An 18,240-nucleotide genomic window follows, 5' to 3' on the forward strand; every position below is an offset into this window, starting at 1 on the left:
TTTTAATGCAAGTGCGAAACTATTTGCCTTGTGATATCTATGACTGTATGTATGCAAAACTTACAGATAGCCAAATGTCCAAAAATCTGCAATGTGCAGTGCATTTTTTCTGTCTCACTAATTTTTTAGTGGTGAAATTTTGAAGTTATTTCAAGTGACTGACGAAGTGGTAAATTCACTTCTAGTCACACTGATATGCCCACACAATCACAGCCATAGATTACTTTGCCAGTGACATTATATTCAGGCTGCTTAGCAGCAATGAGAATTCAAATGGCAAAAAAAAAAAGGAAAGAATGAACATAATGAATTCAGTATTGTTAATGATGATCCTAATCAGCCTTTCATAAGCTTGGTACGAAGCACTTGAACTGTTATTTGTTACATATACACACTTAACAATCATCATCATAATCATTCTACCTTAAGTCCCACTGCAGGACAAACACTTTTCCCAGAGATCTGCGGTTGCTGCTTCCTTGCATTAACCCAGCAGACTGAAAATTTTATATTCTCATCTATGTAATCTTCTGTTACCTTTGACTACATTTCGCTTCTTTTGGTGGCCTTTCTGTTACTGATAAGACCGTCGGTTATCTATTGTATGCATCATATGAACAACTCAACTCCACTTCTTGACCTCACAACCTCAACCATAACATTATCTATCTGTGTGTGATGTCTATGTTGCCATCTTTCAATCTCTTAACAATGCACCTGCTTAATATTATTGTTTAATTAAATTTCACCAAAGTAACGGAATTTGCCATGTCAATGAAAAGAAAATAAGAGTACAGAGGACACCACTCAATGGAGTTTCGCATTACTAGTGTGTAAGCACCACCGGATGCATGTTCCCACTCTGTCCAATGCCTCCTCTACTAGATGCCTGCCACGTTGCTCGTTTTCCCATTTGAGCAGAGGTTCCCGTGGTTCAGGGTAGTCGCGGAGAGACGGTGCTCGCTGCCGACCCTACTTCCTGTTACAAAGGAAGTGACGATTGCAAGGCTGGGGCGCGCTCGACCAATGGCTTGACGAGAGACCGCGGGTCCTGCCTCCGGGATCACAACAGACGCCGCTACAATCTCGGAGGCAGGGCCGCGTGATTTAGGTTTAGAGCGGTCGCCGCAGCTAGCGCTCGCAGCCAACCCAGGGGGAGATGAGGAAAGAGGAGAGGGGCAGGAACCAGCTTCTCTGCTCACGCGGCAGGCATCTTCTAAAGGAGGCATTGCTCTGTCATATACGAGCATTTAAAATTATGCACGCATCAACATAGTACTTGTAAGACAGATTGCCGAACCTCTAAATGACCTAATTTTCTTGCCGAGAAAGAAAAAAGCATTTGAATCACATTTCAATGTAATTGGACATGAGGTTAGAACAGATAAAATTGGTCTCGCATCATTTTCTACCCCAGGGTAAAATTTGTGAGCTTGTTAAATAAAAGCTGAAGCAGGTGCCCAGTGTGGGAGGAGTGTCGTCATACAGACCCTTTTTTTTTTTTTCATGGGCGCCGCCAATTTACGTAGGCAGGGTTGCCTTCTATGGGCAGTCGGCATGCTGGCTTGGGCGAGCGCCCCGTGTTGTATGACAGGTATAGGCTCGGCGGCAGCTTCTAGTGGTTGTTCTTGTGCTTGCGGGGTCTATTTAGTATGACGTCACATTTTCTACATGGAAAACAGTTCTGTGAGACCTATTGAAGAGTTCTAAGTCAGCCTGGTCGGGGTTTCTGCTGGTGTTGAGGCGGACAGAGCACCAGAGCAATGTAAGCCTGCAATCAGCCTTGGAGATCAGTTGTGCATTTATGAAAATTTGTTTCACGAATGTCACCTTAGTGCACCATTCTCACTAATTCTAAGCTGTGGTTTAGCAGCAATGAGTTGTTACAAACCATATGACAATCCTAATAGCGTGGTTACCATTCTACTGCGGCATAAGTTGTGCTACAGTCAAACCTGCTTATAACGAACCTCCATATAACGAATTCCTGGATATAACGAAGTTTTCCTATTCCCTGCCGTTACTCCATAGAAGCACATGTATTTGAGACCTCTACGTAACGAAGTGGCAGCGGGAGACCCCTTCGAAATAACGAATTTATCCCGCTGACAACCTAGAGATTTCGCCCCAAATTTTGTCATTTTTGCACGAGCAGCAACCGGAAGCACCTTCTCCGCCGCGACGGAATGCGAAGCGGTGGCGGCGTGCGAGGCGGGCCTGCATCCCTCGACCCGGCGATCTTGCCGCCGCGGGCGTGACCTTTCCCACTCCCTTCATCGCCATGGGCATTTCAATATGGCCGCCTCCTACGCACTTCGAGCCTAGCTCCCGTAGCTTCGGCCATGTGCTGTAGTACGTGCGCTTAGGCATTAGTCTACCAATTTAGTTAAACGGCGAATGTTTACAAGTTTATACAGCCGATAAGACTACTATCCTTACTTCATATAGCTGTCTGCTAATTTGCTGTTGCAATCGATGCTTCGCCTTTCCGGGGACTGGGACTTTTTCCTCTCTTTTGGTCACGGAAAACAGGTGCGCATTACAATCGAGGGCGCGTTAGAATCGAGTAAATATGGTAAGCGTTTCTTTTTCGAATTTTCGTGCCGAACCTGCATGTCACGAAATCCTCTTTAAAACGAAGTTTTTCGGAAATTTGTCAATTTCATTATATCCAGGTTTAACTGTATTTACTTTGACAAGCTTTCAAACTGTGATGAGATACACTGCATGACTATCTCATCTTTAGGACGCGATTTCCACCCCCCCGAATAAAATAGTTTTGGTTAGTAATAACAGCATACTCTACGAGGGCAGTCCGATAAGTACTTAGCCTCACCGCGAGAGCGCGACGCTATCGCATGAGACATAGACTGACGTTGAGTACGCTCTCTTAGAGGGCTACATGCAAAGGTCCAGTGGAATCGGGCTCGCGGTTTTGTTTTTGGCTGCTTGAGGAAGAGGAAGCAGGTAATTTTTCGTGTGTCCATTAAAAAAATGGAAAAAGAGCAATATCGGTCGGTGATTCGATTCTTGTTTTTGGAAGGGAAATCGCGCAGCGAAATCAAAGAGCGACTGGGTGCCGTCTACAGTGTCTTCTCCTTCGATGGCAACCGTCAAAAATTGGTTCAATGAGTTTAAACGTGGTCGCACGTCGGTTTTTCATGAGCCTCGCCCAGGGGCCCCGCAAACGGCTACCACGGCCGATAACGTGGCAAAAATCCACGACCTCGTATTGGCAGACCATCAACTGAAGGTGCGCGAGATAGCCGAGACAGTAGGCATCTTAAAAGACCGCGTGGGTCATATCCTGCATGAAATTTTGGGCATGAGAAAGCTGTCGGCGCGATGGGTGCCGCGTTTGCTCACTCCGGACAACAAGCGCGTCCGTGAGACAACTTCAGAGCAGTGTTTGAAGCTGTTTAAGCGTAATCCGAAGGAGTTCCTGCGTCGTTTTGTGACCATCGACGAAACATGGATCCACTGGTACACACCAGAGACCAAAGTAAAGTCGAAACAGTGGACTGCACCCGGAGAACCTATCTCCGAAGAAGGCGAAGACTGTCGCATCGGCCGGAAAGGTGATGGCCACCATTTTCTGGGATTCTCAAGGTGTGATCTGCGTCGACTACCTTGAGAAGGGAAAAACGGTGACAGGACCGTACTACGCCGAATTACTGAGCCGATTTGACGCCGAATTGCAAAAAAAACGGCCACATTTGGTGAAGAAAAAGGTGCTCTTCCACCATGACAACGTGCCAGCTCACACCTGCGCCGTCGCCATGGCCAAGTTGGTGGTGCCCCATCCAGCGTATTCTCCAGATTTGGCCCTAAGTGATTTCTTCCTGTTTCCCAACTTGAAAAAGTCACTCGCCGGACAAAAATTTGAGTTGAATGAAGAAGTTATCGCCGGCCACAGAAGCCTACTTTGCAGCTCAGGAGCAGAACATATTTTTCTGACGGGTTCAAGAAGTTGGAGGATCGCTGGGTCAAGTGTATAGAGTTGAAAGGGGACTATGTTGAGAAATAAATCGACACCCCCCCCCCCCCATTCCAAAATTTTCGTTTTTCTTTTGAAGGCTAAGTACTTATCGGACCGCCCTCGTACAGTGTGAATCACACTTTTGAGTTGTCGAGCGACTGGCTGCGGACTACGCGAGCGTCCAACAAAGTGGTAGATGCTGCATTATAGACCTCTTTGTTCTATATATCAAATGGTACAAGCATACCGGATGACCATGGTAGGTCCTATTGCGACATCAGCCAGTTCTTTCTTTTTTCTCTTTTTTTTTCTAGTGAAAAAGGAGGTTGAAAAAAAATTCCCTCCCTGTGACTGCCTCATTAATCGTGAGATCGTGAGAGGCAGTGCGTGGGTGACACGTGGGTGCGATTCACAGCAGCCGCTGCAGACAGACCTCCGCTCATGCAGCACTTTGTTTCCATACAAGGTATCGGTGGACGCGCTCGCTGCATACCTTATCGTTGGAGTCATTGGTGAACAGACAACGCGCACTACTCTGGCACCATCTCGTAGCCATCATTGCCGCAGAGCCCCTCTTGCGCGGCACTACATTTTTCTTCTCACACTTTGCTATACTCTCCTCCTCCACTTTCCTCCTTGCGCTCTTCACTATCGCCATCTTTCATCCCTCGCTGCGCTCTGCGCTCGCTCTTTCATCCTTTGCCGTGCTCGTTCACTCAGTTACGAGGGATGTTGACACACGCCGAAGGAAGGGGCACTAAAGGCCCAACCGCATGCACGCGATATTCAAGCGACGCGACAGGCACACCCTGTCGCGCTGTCGTGTCGCGGCGTGGAGCAACCACATGAACGCAACATCGCGAAAAAGAGTAGCGACGGATTTACATTGTTGTGCGAATAAATGTTATCTTGCGCGCGTAAAGAAATCTTAATTTTATCAAAAGGTCAATGTTTTTTATCTAGACCTAGCTAAAATATGCTATCATCCCCAGTGAAAATCCGTCCCATGCATCCCCAGTGGAGCTCCGTCCCATGCCGCCAGCGTAAGGTGCCGTGGCGCCATCTGTTGAGTAAAACTTAAAACACTTTCTCGGCTCTCGGTGGCTTCTCAGGCCTAACAGCGTCAAAACAATACAACCGATCTCAATAATAACGACAAGAGAGCGCCGATACTTAGTCTTCAGCTAGCGATGAGGTGAAGCGATGACTGATTGTACTATTTACTTTTTGCTGTCACAGCAGAGAGCAAGTTGCAAGAGCAAATTCAGATCGAAGCGGGCAGACTGATTGCTGCCATGTTGTTGTGCAATCGCTGTCCCCAGCGGATGTCGTCGCGCTGACTTCCGGGCGACAAGTGATATTTTCTGGCTGGCCAGAAACCACCGACACGACCAGCGACAGCGACGGATAGCCCTCCGCGACGGCAAAACCTGTCGCTCGTCGCCTGTCGCTGTCGCTCGAAAATCGCGTGCATGCGGTTGGGCCTTAAGAGCTACGCTCTAAAACATTTTACAGAAATTGGGTCCTCACAAATAGCCGTTGGATTATTTTTATGCGATCTCCTTTGTATATTACTGCTCTCTCTACAGGTTAAAAAGATAATGCCAAAGAACAAAGCTTACATGTATATTTCAAGAAAATAGCATCTCTTCCTGTTCACAGTTACTTTCTCTCTCTACAGCTAGACAAAGATGAAAAAGAAGAGACGATCACAGGCGCGTGATCATCTCTGACTTTCTTACTTTGTCTAGTTGTTCTGCTGACAGATCATGAACATATTCCAACTCGCCCAGTTCTTGCTACTTGTGCAGTATATGTATGATGGTGGTTTACCAACTGTAGTGATCGCTGTGTTGAGTAAAGCCATAAGCCTCATACAGGAGGCTAACGTAGACATCGCGTAGTGATTTTAAGTCTATTAGACTTGAAATGCGTGAGAATGATGTTGGTGGCTGACGCAAATGCTTTATAACGATTGGTGCATAGTTATTTCGAGATTGCATAAGGTTGGCTGTACACAAGCATTTTATGCTTTTAGTTGCCACGCCAAGCGATCAGATAATGAGAATATTTTCCAATTCATGCTGGCAATTCACAGACGCTAGTTCTCTTCCTCGAGTGAGAACCGGTACAGCCAAAATAGTTCAGACACATACACACACCGCGGCTGATGATGCACGTTGCATGTTTGCGCAGCCAAGAGAAATTTCCGCACACTGTAGCTACCGCTGCACCAAAAGGATACACAGTGGTTTTTCAACGACCTTGTATGAACTGACATCGTACAAAGCATGTGATGGCAAGCCATTCATGCCACGCTGCACTGGCTCGCACAATCCAGAGAGGAGGGAAGGCTCGCCATGCGCGTTTCCTCCTCACCTGATGACAAGGTGTACAGTGTAGACCGCTTATAACGTAAGTCTCTGGAGTCGTGAATATATGCACTATAAGCGGTACCGCACTACAACCAAAACAGCGATTTTCAAGCCCTGCACGTATGCAAAACATATAGACCAAGCAGCCGCGCGTATCCGAGAATCGAACCGTGCGACTGGGAGTTTTGCATCCGTTTAAATTTACGAACGTTTAAAGGTTAATGTCCAAGTACCCACGATCTTCGCATGAAGCAGACAAAGTAATAATTTAAAAAAGATGTCTCAGTTTCGCCTGAAAGGCGAAGCATCAATTGCGATAGCAAATTGAGTAGGGATAGTAGTTTTATCGGCTGCATAAACTTGACACATTCGCTTACTAACTGAATTAACAAGTGTGGTGTCAACGCGCACAAGCAAACATGAATAGACTCGATGACCGCAGACAACCACTGTCAAAACGCGGGCGTGGGAAAACGCGGCCGCCGCAGCGAGAAGGTGCGTGCGGTCTATCGCTCCATCACTTCAACGGAAACTGAGCGGCGTAAGCACATCGCATACGAAGGTCAGAGCCGTGTGGAGATGGCTTTCAAGATACGGTGTGCGCGACAACACCGACAGCCGGCACAGGCAGCGAACGCATTTGTTGGCAGAGTAGAAGTCGCCCCCCCCCTCTCCCTCCCTCCCCTATGCTGCGTTCCCGCTTTGCTCCTTTCGTGTGGGAGATTGCGTCACCAGTTCCTTTTGCGCCAGTTGCAAGTTACACATTTGGTGCCGCAGCAAAGCGTCGTCGCCCCCCCCCCCCCCTCCCTTCCATACCCCCACGGCCTTTCGCGCTATATAAGTCGCGTTCGCCCTGCGCTGTGCGTTCGCTCTCCATGAATGCGCGCGTCCCCCGCATGCTTTCACTCGCACATACGGCGCGCGGCGACGATTTTATTGCCCTTGGACTCGTGCTCCACGTCTCATGCTCCTCCTCCGCATCGCCCTCGTTGATCTCCTCTCCCATCGGTGGGCACACCTCGTTGAGAAAGCGTGCTGCTCGCTACCGCCCTTGTCGGCGAAATTTTTCCACGGAAGCCTCATCATAACCGGTATTTCGTCTCACGCGGCTGCACTGTAAGCGGTATGCGTATACATGGAGTTCTATGGGAAAACTAACGGGAGTCTGAAAAGACCGTACTATATACGGTCCTGCACTATAAGCGGTTATGTTATAAGTGGTCTATACTGTATACATTTTCTCACACTATGCCCTGTTATTTCGAAGACAAGCTACCCTGCATCTGACGGCATCCGTAAAACAGTTGGTATTAGGTCTGTTCGATTCGCCTGCACAACACGAACCAGTTCATGAGGTGCTGCACCCTCCCATTTGTTTCAGCAGTGCAGCAATGCCGCCCTCTGAACCATATCATTCGTTTCAAAAGATGCAGGGCTGGTGCATCATTTTTCTGCAACCTCTCTATTGATGGTGCCAGCTTGGTGCACAAGTACAGTTGTGAAGCAGCAGCGCAGCAGATGATGCAGCACATGAATGTAAGCACTGCTAAAGCCCCGGGTACTGTTGGGTCTAAGCAATGTGGGGTGTGTTTACACCTCAAAATCCGACCATAGCTGCGGTTCGGTACCCTCTCAAACTTATGTGGACGGTGCACATAACATAAAGCCTACGGCAGTGACTGCACCTATTTATTCATTTCAAGTGTTGCATTGTGCCCTCACCATTGTGCCCTCACAATTTCTGGACTTCTCGTGCGCCCCGTCAACTGGTTCACAGTAGTGCAGGCGAATTGAGCAGACCTATTACAGAGACGATGACTGCAACTTGTACATCAAATGGAAGTAGCCAGCCAAGTTTCTCTGTTCGGCCTCACTGGTAACCCATGTACAGAAAGTAGTTTTCCAAGTGTGAGGTGGTGACACACCAACATGCTTTTGTTGAGAAACTACACCCAACATCAGGATCTCGCCTTCTTTTGCTTAAAGGCTTGCTCACGAGGCCTCACTGGAAATTTAAGTTGTACACTGAAAGTTGTGAAGCTCCACCTAGAGCATTTTATGACAAGCACTATTCAGTTTGGTCCCTTAATGAAAAATATAGAAGTTGCAATGGGCCACGTCGCCATGCTGCCAGGAGGCAAACTTCACTGTCAGCATTAAAACTCTCCTTTGCCTCAACTAGTGTTTGCAAGCGAAATTCCTTCTGTGCCTCATTCCATACCAGAGCTGAGGGACTTGTCATGTCATGAGTGCCACCTCCTTTTTCTTGCTGTGTGGCACCCTTCCAGACAGTTCTGCACATTCTGCATTAAATGATTCACTGAAGTCACATGCCAATATTGGCGAAATTGCAGGCAGTGCATCTGGTGTGGAGGCATTTATTTGTGTGAGCTTGATTATCCGACAGAAAGCGGAGCTACCTCGAGAGGAGGAGCACTAGGGCTTTTGTTTAAAATTTCACTTCTTTTGCATCATGCAGCGGGTTTGATACGTTGCATACAAAATCGACAGTGTGTGATCTACGCAACACGCTTGTCTATTTGCAATTCCCAAACATGGTGGGGGGCCTTTTGAGTGTCTAATTCCAATTTGCCAGACGTGGTTAAAAAATGGAAGCCTCCGACAAGTCACTTAGTCAATTCACTTAGACAAGTGTTTTGACAAGTCACTTAGTCAAATTTTCACTCCAGCTGGAGGCTTCCCTTTTTCGACCATTGCTGATTATTTCAAGCCTCCATCTCCTTCTGAACATCTGTCTCATTTTTATTCCAATGTAGAAGCGCAATAGCATGTCACAAAATTGTGACAACTGCCTCGAAAAGGGTAAAGGTTACATGATGCATGCATAAAACAGATAGTGCAATAAGAAGTCAGACATGGAGAGAAGTGCGTGAGCAGAGGTAGCAGGACGGTCATGCGCCAAGTACAAAGCATTACGAGAAATCTACATGCAATGCGAGGATTTTTATGCCGAGCAAGACAACTGTATAAGATTACACATTTTTAAAAACCTTATAATTTCATAAAAAATTTGTTCTTCACACAAAGAAAACAAACGAACAATAAAATATATGCACCCTTGTATAACTGGGAGTTCTAGTACTTGCAGCAAAAGATCAGAAATGGCACATATATGTATACATACATTTCACATAATGTATATCTTGGTAATTTGATGTTACAATGCATAAAATTTTCGTACCATGATGTAACAAGGTGAGGACTTAGCACATTTTTGTGGGACTGCTCAATTTATGTTTATGATGAGGTGAACGAGACCTTTTTTCCTTGTATTTGCCTGGGCATTGTGCGCATGCATGAGTTGTGAGACAGACATCTGGGACTTCCACTTCTCGAAATCTGCTTTCCCTAGGTACTGCGGAGGAGGACACGCTTTGCTATGTTTTTTCCTAGCCGAGCTGTACTGTGCAACAGCGGATAAATACTCAGTAAAGAGCTCTCTCTCCGTTCATGTTTCGTGGTGTCGTGCCAAAGCTCCGTGTTCATGACTGCAAGGTCTTTTAACTATTTCTGCTTCATTATATCATTTCCCCTTTGCCTTCCCCCCCCCCCCCCCCTGCAGCAGATTTTCTTTTTTCATATGCTCAACCACGGGGACTGACACAGACCCTCCCTGCCGAGGAGAGCAAAGCGACTCAGCGCGATGGGGGAGGGGCGTCTTAAGTAGATGCCGCTTCGGCGGCTGCAGACCAATGAATAATGACATGTTACCATGATTTTGTTTTATTGCAAAATATCCATTTGCAATTTATACTGAAGCTCATGTTCATAGCTGGGCAATACGCAGAGTGGGCCCATGAGGCCCGTACTGTCAAGATCGCCTCCCGTCGCTGGAAACTCTGGCAATGGCAGAGCCGCCTAAGGCACTCTGTGAAGTGGCAAACCTTATTTACGAGTGCCCCAGAGACACGGACCACCACTGATGACAAACAACTGCCACTTTGCTATTAAGGACTTTGTATCTCCCGCCATAGCCTGTTTGGATGGAAGTTTAAGTGGCAGTTTAACGGAGCAAAGCGTGTCGTCCTTCGTTGTGCCTACGTTAATGCACATTAGAAGCAAGAGTCTCCCACCAAGAAGTCTCCAGATCTCTCTCTGGGGACTTTCTGGCTCTGGCAAATATGAGAAACAAGCTCTCATATGAGATAGTACAGTGCTAACAAGATACACCCACACAAACAAAAATTGCCTGCTCTTTTGCACTCACCTGCAGAGGATATTAAGTAAAAGACTTTATGTGCCCTCTTCGCATACACCACATAAGCAAATATTTGCGTCACTGTGGTCATACACAAACATCTGTTGAAACTTGTGATTACCCGGCATGTTTAAAAAAAATCACACCTGAACAAAAGTGTACAATTTACCTCTTAACCCTTTGCAGCCATAAGGATTTGCTCCCCTTCCGGTCATTATGGTCAACAACTATTTCACATGCCTTGAATGCATCGCACAAGGAGCTCTCAAGTAAAAACACGTAGTATAAAAATATTTCAGAAAATTTTTATCTTTCCTAACGCCTTGTAGAGTGAATACAGTCTCCAGCTAGCATCCCATAGTGAGTAATCACCACATGAACAATTTTTCTTAAGTTCGTCATCACTTCTTCAATGTTCTCATCAGTGAAAATTTGCTGGTTAACCGAAGGTGAGATGTATCCTTTGTTAGAACTAAAATTATCTTCAGATTCACTAAGATCATCAGAGTACTTTCCATTAAAAGCATGGTAAAACAAAAAATGTTGTCCTCGATGCTCTAATCCACAAAAAGCGCTGACAAAGTTCAAAGTTAACTCCTTAAAGTGTGCCACTTAAAAGTGCTGTCCTTATATTCAGACGCTGCAAAGTGCAATTATGAGTAGCTGGAAAAGTTTCCGAAACGTGCCACAACGCACAAACAAAGAAAAAAACAGTGCACGCAAGCATGTGCTCACCATACATTTCCTGATACCTGATTGCAAAGGATTAGAACAGATGTTTATTGCACTATAGTCGGGTACAACTTTAGAAGGCAGCGGCATTTGCCCCCTCAAATGCGGATGCATACGAGCCTCCACCAATGGGCGCGCACTAAAGACTTACGTCATGAGCTGGACGGCCGGTGTCCCCGCTGACGGAGAACATGGCAGCCCGCGCTTCAAGCCGGGGCGAGTCGCGTCAGCGGGACTATTTCTTTAGTCGCGGAGGGAATCGGCTGCTGCGCTTCGGTCATCTGGGCGGGGCCTCTCCTGTCTTCTTAAGTTGTACCCGACTATAGCTTTCCAAAAACTAACAAAAGATATAAAGTACTTACGACGCAAGTGGAACGTCACAGGCCAACACCAAATTCTCAATGGTGCTTGAAGGTTCACCCATGGATACCGTAAGCAGATCAGCTCAAGTCACTGTGAAAAAAAGCAGCAAAGTAAATATGCACTGTGTGATGCTGTCTGGCCACCCAGAGCACAATTTAGTTTACTGCAAGTAATTGGCCAATTGATGAAACAGAGATACCACTGGAAGTTTTACTTTTTGAAGGAATACTGACAGAAAATTTTTGTCTTGTCTTAAATGCTTTATTGGATAGCCGTCAACACAGTAATTACTATGGAACCTGAATTCTCCGAAAGTGCAACACATAATTACGCTACCTTTTATAATAAGATCATTTAAAAACATACACCAAGAGCAGCATAGCTTCGCATGTGAAAGCAGTAAAAGTTCTCAAAACTTGCTGGTTAAGCCTTTGTTTCCTTTAAAATGCAATGTAGTCAATCTTTACTGATAAACAATTAACCAGACCCAAACATACATTGTCAAAAACAGACATCATGGTGAACTGGTTTGGAAACTTCAGACCAATGCCGCCACCCATTCTTCATTTTATTGCAACAGCAGTTAAAAGCTCATAATTGAGTTTGGTGTGTCTGCCTGTCCATCTTTTCCATTATGCCTTTGCCATCGTTGTCACCATTAAGTTGTTGCCAAGGTCAACTCCTCATCGTCAGCTGCTCCCTTGCCACATGGCGAATAAAGGCAAAACATTGCCTGCACTCGCCACTGCAGACCAAATCCACGTGGCAATCTGGAGTTGGGACCCCAATGTGGACATTGTGGCACTGCCACAATGTGGATTCTGCTTCCAACAGCAGACCTTATTTCTATTTCAGTTTAACAAGCAAAATTGTGCACCATAAATCTAGCGCAGTTTCACAAAAACTCGCACGTGCCATCTTTGATGAAAAGTTTAACGTTGTTATCGATGCATTAGTGACTTCAACAGCTAACTGACAAGCCTTTGGTTATAAACAAGATCTCCTTTGGTTATAAACAAGAACTACCCAAAATATTAAAAACGAGATCAATTGACACATCCATGCAAAAAAAAGAGCGAAAGAGAGGGAGTGATGCAGTCCTCCGCGTCAGTGAACATGATAACAGCTTTCAATGAAAACATGGACATCACAGAAAACAATTTAGGTCAGAACCATATGACAAAGATTTATAGATAAACATATAATAAATATGACAAAACTAATGTTTCTGCATCCTGGCTAGGCTTTCTATTGCGTACCAGAAAGCCATTAAATACAGATAAGTTTTATCGTTTATGAGGCTGTGAACAGGCACTTTCAAAGAATCTTGGGATTCATTGCCCTAACTTACAAATTAACTGTTACAAGTAATAGGGGGCATCTTTCCACTTGGTTCATCCAATTCTAACCCACATCTAGGCACTGATCAATAAACATTAGTTTGGCCTTATGCATCAGAAATGTCACACAAGTTGCATCACTTTTTAGTGGCACTCAAAACAGAGCATGTACTATCGATCCAAAAATTTACAGACCACGGCATCTGACAAAAAGCTGAATATCTCTGCAACCTCAAATCGCAGCTTGGTATTTCCATTTCCAACCTCTACTGGTATATGCGAACAACATTGTGATGTACGGTTTTACTGGCTACATTTAAACTCTGCTCGGATATTTAGCGTTTTCTGAGATCCCGTGGTCCGTAAACGTTTTAGGTCAATAGTGCATGTGCCCACATGAAACGCATCATCTTCCTCAGGCCTTTTGCAACTGCACTCTTTCATCCTTCCTTGTGGATGTTCCAAACATTCCTATTAAGTCTGTGAGAGAGCACTCAGTTATTATTGCTTTGCAGAGTTCCGCAAATGCAACCAGTGTTGGGATTAATGAGAAAATTCCAGTGAAATGCGTTTTGCACCGTACAAGGACATGCTATTCGCAGTGTCATTCATGTTGGTATCATGGCTGAGTGGTCGAGATACTGCTTTATTCCCAGCTACAGGGCCGAATAAAGTGCAGAGGGCATCGTAGAAAATTATTTCTTTATGTATTCAACAACCAATGGGTTGTCTCAGATGGTCATGTGACCAGCTTGCCACGAAAAATGCCTCAATTACTCCGAATGAAGTACCAAGCACAATTAGAGGCCCTATAACAAGACCTCTAACTCTATGTCTGTGGAGATGAAGCCCACATCAACAAAGTGTTTGGCTTTCAATTCAGCTTCTGTAGGAGGTCAAGATCTCACACATTTGTCTTAATATAAAATCATCATCATCATCAGCCTATATTTATGTCCATGCAGGACGAAGGCCTCCCCCTGCGATCTCCAATTACCCCTGTCTTGCGCTAGCTGATTTCAACTTGCGCCTGCAAATTTCCTAACGTCATCTGCCCACCTAGTTTTCTGTCACCCTCAACTGCGCTTCTCTTGGTATGCATTCTGTAACTCTAATGGACCGCCAGTTACCCATCCTATGCATTACATGGCCTGCCCAGCTCCATTTTTTTCTCTTAATATAACAAACCACACGCAGACCTACCCGCCAAAAGGCAAATAAATGACAGCCATTGCAAGTTAATAACCATTCTCAGCCACGCAGTACAGAATTTCTGCAGGCTAGAAAACTTACCAAGAAACGTGCGAGTTACACTTTCCATCTGAAAAACGTACACCCACTGCACACAGAACAATATAATCCCCAAAGGACTGACCCTGAAGGCTATACAACGGCAGAAGTTGGTCGACGCCATCGAGATTGACTTTGCCGCAGGAAGTGGCAACGGCTGGACGCCGCAGACTTCAGTGCCTTCTCGGAAGACTACAATCAGAATTTAATGGAATCAGAACATCAATATCCAGTATTACTTTTTAAATTAATGGATAAATTTCTCAGTGTGCAAAGATGGTAACAACCCTCAAAAAAATTTTAGCTATGAATCTACACTGGGCTATAAAGAATACTGTATTGCATTCTAGACAAATCAGGGACACCAGAATCAACAAAATTTATGCCTGGCTATACTCACCACTACAACAGAGCCATCTCATCATGAAGGACTGCAAAGTAATATTTGACATACACACAACACAGATACATAAAAAAAAAGGAGACAGTGTCAACTCTAATTTCTTTGTTTGCAACAGTTGTTCTGCTTCGAAATCCTTAATGATGGACATTTACCATCTAGCCCAGCTTTCCATCTTGGGCAATGAAGGACCAAATCATTCACATCCGCAAAATACTGCACATATTTCAACTAAGGCTAGTACTACTTTGGAAAGTGGCATCAACATATTCATAGGATTATTGTTAGTCATACTAAAAGTATTGTATTATTACAGCTGGCTACACTTTTGTAAGATAGAAAATCACAAATAGCCTGATAAGGGTGCAGTCTATACCTACCTGCAATTAACAGCGTAATGCCCACAGCACTCCATCACCCCCATAGATTTAAAGTGCAGACAGGAGCAGTGTCAACCACTTGTGTTTGTGTCTTCCAATTAAAATGAAGTGAGCATCATATGCTTATATGGACACTAAAGGAAGATGTCAATTGAAGCTGGATTGGTGGTTTAGGCTTCTGTAATTTATTTGTCATTTGTAGTGAAAAAAGAGCTTTTGTAAGCAAGAGAATTACAAAAATGAAAAATCAGAGTAGTGCCACCTATTTTGTACTGTAATATCTAACATGACATCACCACTGCTGAGTGCTGCAGAGAGGGAGGTCACGTGGAATTATGTTAACTTCTCCATTTTGGTGCAGGCAATTCAAAAAAAGAGCAACAACGAGGCGTTAAGTGGCAATTTTCTATGCCAACAAAGTAATATATTTACGCACAATAAATTATGAGACAAATAATCAAACGATTGAACTGCCTATTATTTTTCGTTAGTATCTCTTTAATACCAATGGTGCAAGTAACAGCTCATAAATGTAGCTGAGCTCATTTTGCACCATCAGTTAGAAAACCTACAATTATAAATGATAAACCAAACAAACAGTTGTACATGCAATGACCAAGTCGCACTGTTCTAGTGTGACTTGGTTGGCATTAGGGCATTAGAGAGAAAAACAGCCATATGGATCAAGCATCCCATCGGAGTATTATACTGTATTGAGATAAATATGTGGTACAGTTGAACACAGGTGAAGTAATATGGATAACAGGTAGCCAGTGGCACACTACAGTAAATGTGTTCCATGGAATGGGGAACATGGTCAAGGACAACACTGAATTCATTTAGTGAGAATATATCAATATTTCTGGATATAGCAAGTCTTTCTTTGTCCTGCAGTCAATGTAATTAAGTGGAGATCGTCATGGTGTCTTTTGTACAGGGACGTGCATATTTCACTTAAAATCTCCTGAAAAATGTTTTGTGCTTGCCACTACACTGTTTTTGCTCAAGTTTCGCAGAAAAATCACATTTTGAGTTCTACGCCTTTCCAATGTAACAATTGGCACTTTCCCAGTTATTAAGAACAAAATGTGAAGTTTCCTTAGTTTATAAGGATGCAAGCTGCTACGAAGGCGGTAATAGCATAAACTTGTGCCGCTGTCTTTCGGCAACTGTAGAAGCCAGCGATTCAGGGAGGGTTGCCACATGCTGCCCGCTCCCCTAAAACATGCTGCTACCTTCGCTGAATGGCTGCTTTCTGCAGCTGCCAGCAGGTGGTGACACAAGTTTACGCTAGCACCGTCTTTGCGGCAGCTTGCATCCCCATAAACAAAGACGACTTTGCAATTTGTTTTCTTAAAAACCAGGCAAGTGATTATGCCAAGTGTTACAGTAGACAACATAGACCTAAAAAATGTGAACTTTCCGCTAAATTTGAGCAACAACAGTGCAGTGATACGTGCAATATCTTTTTTCTAAGATCTTAAGCGGTGTATGCACATCCCTGTATGTAGATGTCAAAACTAAATTATCAGGCAAGAGTTGCAGCTAGAAAGCGATATTGCTTGTAATTTGCCATTTCAATTTGGGCAGCTATGGTGCGATTACTTTGGCAATACTAAATGAGGAGGTTTATGGCTGATATTATTAGTAACAGCTGGTATGGATAATGATTACGACACATTCAATAAAAAGCAGTGGTAGAACAAATAAATGTCACTGGAGCCCACATTTCATCAAGACGACCTGTCTTTGTCAGGCCTGCCCTGACAATTACAAGTACCCTAATTGAAATGTTGGCATCAGCTACATTACTTGTTCTACCACTGCCCGTCATTCCAAGCTTCTGTCTTGTTTGCATTCAGTGAAAAGATACCCGTTACACATAGACAACGTGCCCAACAGCTTCATCATATGCATACATCCATTCCTAAAAGACGTTGCGTAAATTACAAGGGTACGCTACGGGAAAATTATGTGCATGTTGCTGCATAATGAATATTAAAATCGCTACAGTACGGAGCCTGAGACGCTGTCAGGTGTAAGCGTGCAAGATGGCGCCACCGCGCGCAAGACGAGTTGCCATTGGCCGGCAACCCACGTGCCGACTTCCGGTTGAGAAGGTAGCGGCACAAACGCATGGCCGACATTAGCGATCACAGCAAACACTTATTGCACGTTATGCCTCCCGCGACAGAACTATATCAATCGCAATGTATGCAACAAAAGGGAGGGCACAGATCTTCACAACAAGGCACAGATCTTAAATATTTCAAATAGTAACAATATTACCAAATCAAAATAATGTGCGCAAGGCAGACGCTGTGACTAATCCCAAGTACAAATTACTACTACGTCACTGTAGTATACCACCAATGCCAAAGTGCGTGCTCCACATGTTGCAGAAGTACGGCTAATCCCTACGCAGAAAAAAAACTTTTTTCTTCGCAGTGGTAAAACATTTCATAAAGCACCCATGCACCGAAAGGAACAGCAGTGGCTGATCTACACAGTAGACTCGTAAAAGCTGACCGCTGTACGAAGCAAGATAAAACATTTCATAAAGCACCCGTGCACCGAAAGGAACAACAGTGGCTGATCTACACAGTAGACTCGTAACAGCTGACCGCTGCGCTGTACGAAGCAAGATCGACAGAACTACACAATCCATCTGCCTAATCCCACCGTTTCGCACACTAGACGGCGCCTGACATTCAAATATCAACAGAACCGAATTACAAGCAATTCCGCGCAGAAATAAACACATTTCTTGTGTTTCGTTACGATCGAGCCAGCTTCAAAACCACCGAAACGCCATTTTAAACGGTCAATGTTAGCAGCATTTTGAAAGTGCGTATAATCGACTCACGGTTTCACGATGATGTTCCCGACAAGGATATTGACCAAAGACGAAGTAGCGTACCGCAAGAAGGGTCGCAAATTAACGACGAACATCTACAACGCCGGGGCACGATAAAACACTGAGCTAAGCCTTGTTGGCAACAGAGTATCCGCTAGAGGTCTCACCCGACGCGGCGCTTGTGTTTTGGCGATTTGCCGCCGGTTAGGGTTAACTGCGATTTTAAAATCTGCGGACCATTAGCGTTAGCGAGTTTGCTGAAATGTAGTATAATATATGAAACATTATTTGGGCCTTACATAATT

The 18,240-nt window shown here is 44.7% G+C and overlaps 1 long non-coding RNA gene across 1 annotated transcript in view; it reads right to left on the reverse strand.

Annotated features, from left to right (window-relative positions):
• Positions 1-18,155, reverse strand: part of LOC119435033 (uncharacterized) — a 29,435-nt gene extending 11,280 nt beyond the window's left edge. Inside the window, exons 1-3 of the long non-coding RNA XR_007464640.1 lie at positions 17,945-18,155; positions 14,384-14,490; positions 11,668-11,758 (exon numbers count right to left, since the gene is read on the reverse strand). This is a non-coding gene — a long non-coding RNA (uncharacterized LOC119435033). The remainder of the gene's footprint in view (positions 1-11,667; positions 11,759-14,383; positions 14,491-17,944) is intronic.
• Between the last annotated feature and the right edge of the window lie 85 nt (positions 18,156-18,240).

This window comes from Dermacentor silvarum, unplaced genomic scaffold, assembly GCF_013339745.2.
Source record: "Dermacentor silvarum isolate Dsil-2018 unplaced genomic scaffold, BIME_Dsil_1.4 Seq395, whole genome shotgun sequence".
Lineage (NCBI taxonomy): Eukaryota > Metazoa > Arthropoda > Arachnida > Ixodida > Ixodidae > Dermacentor > Dermacentor silvarum.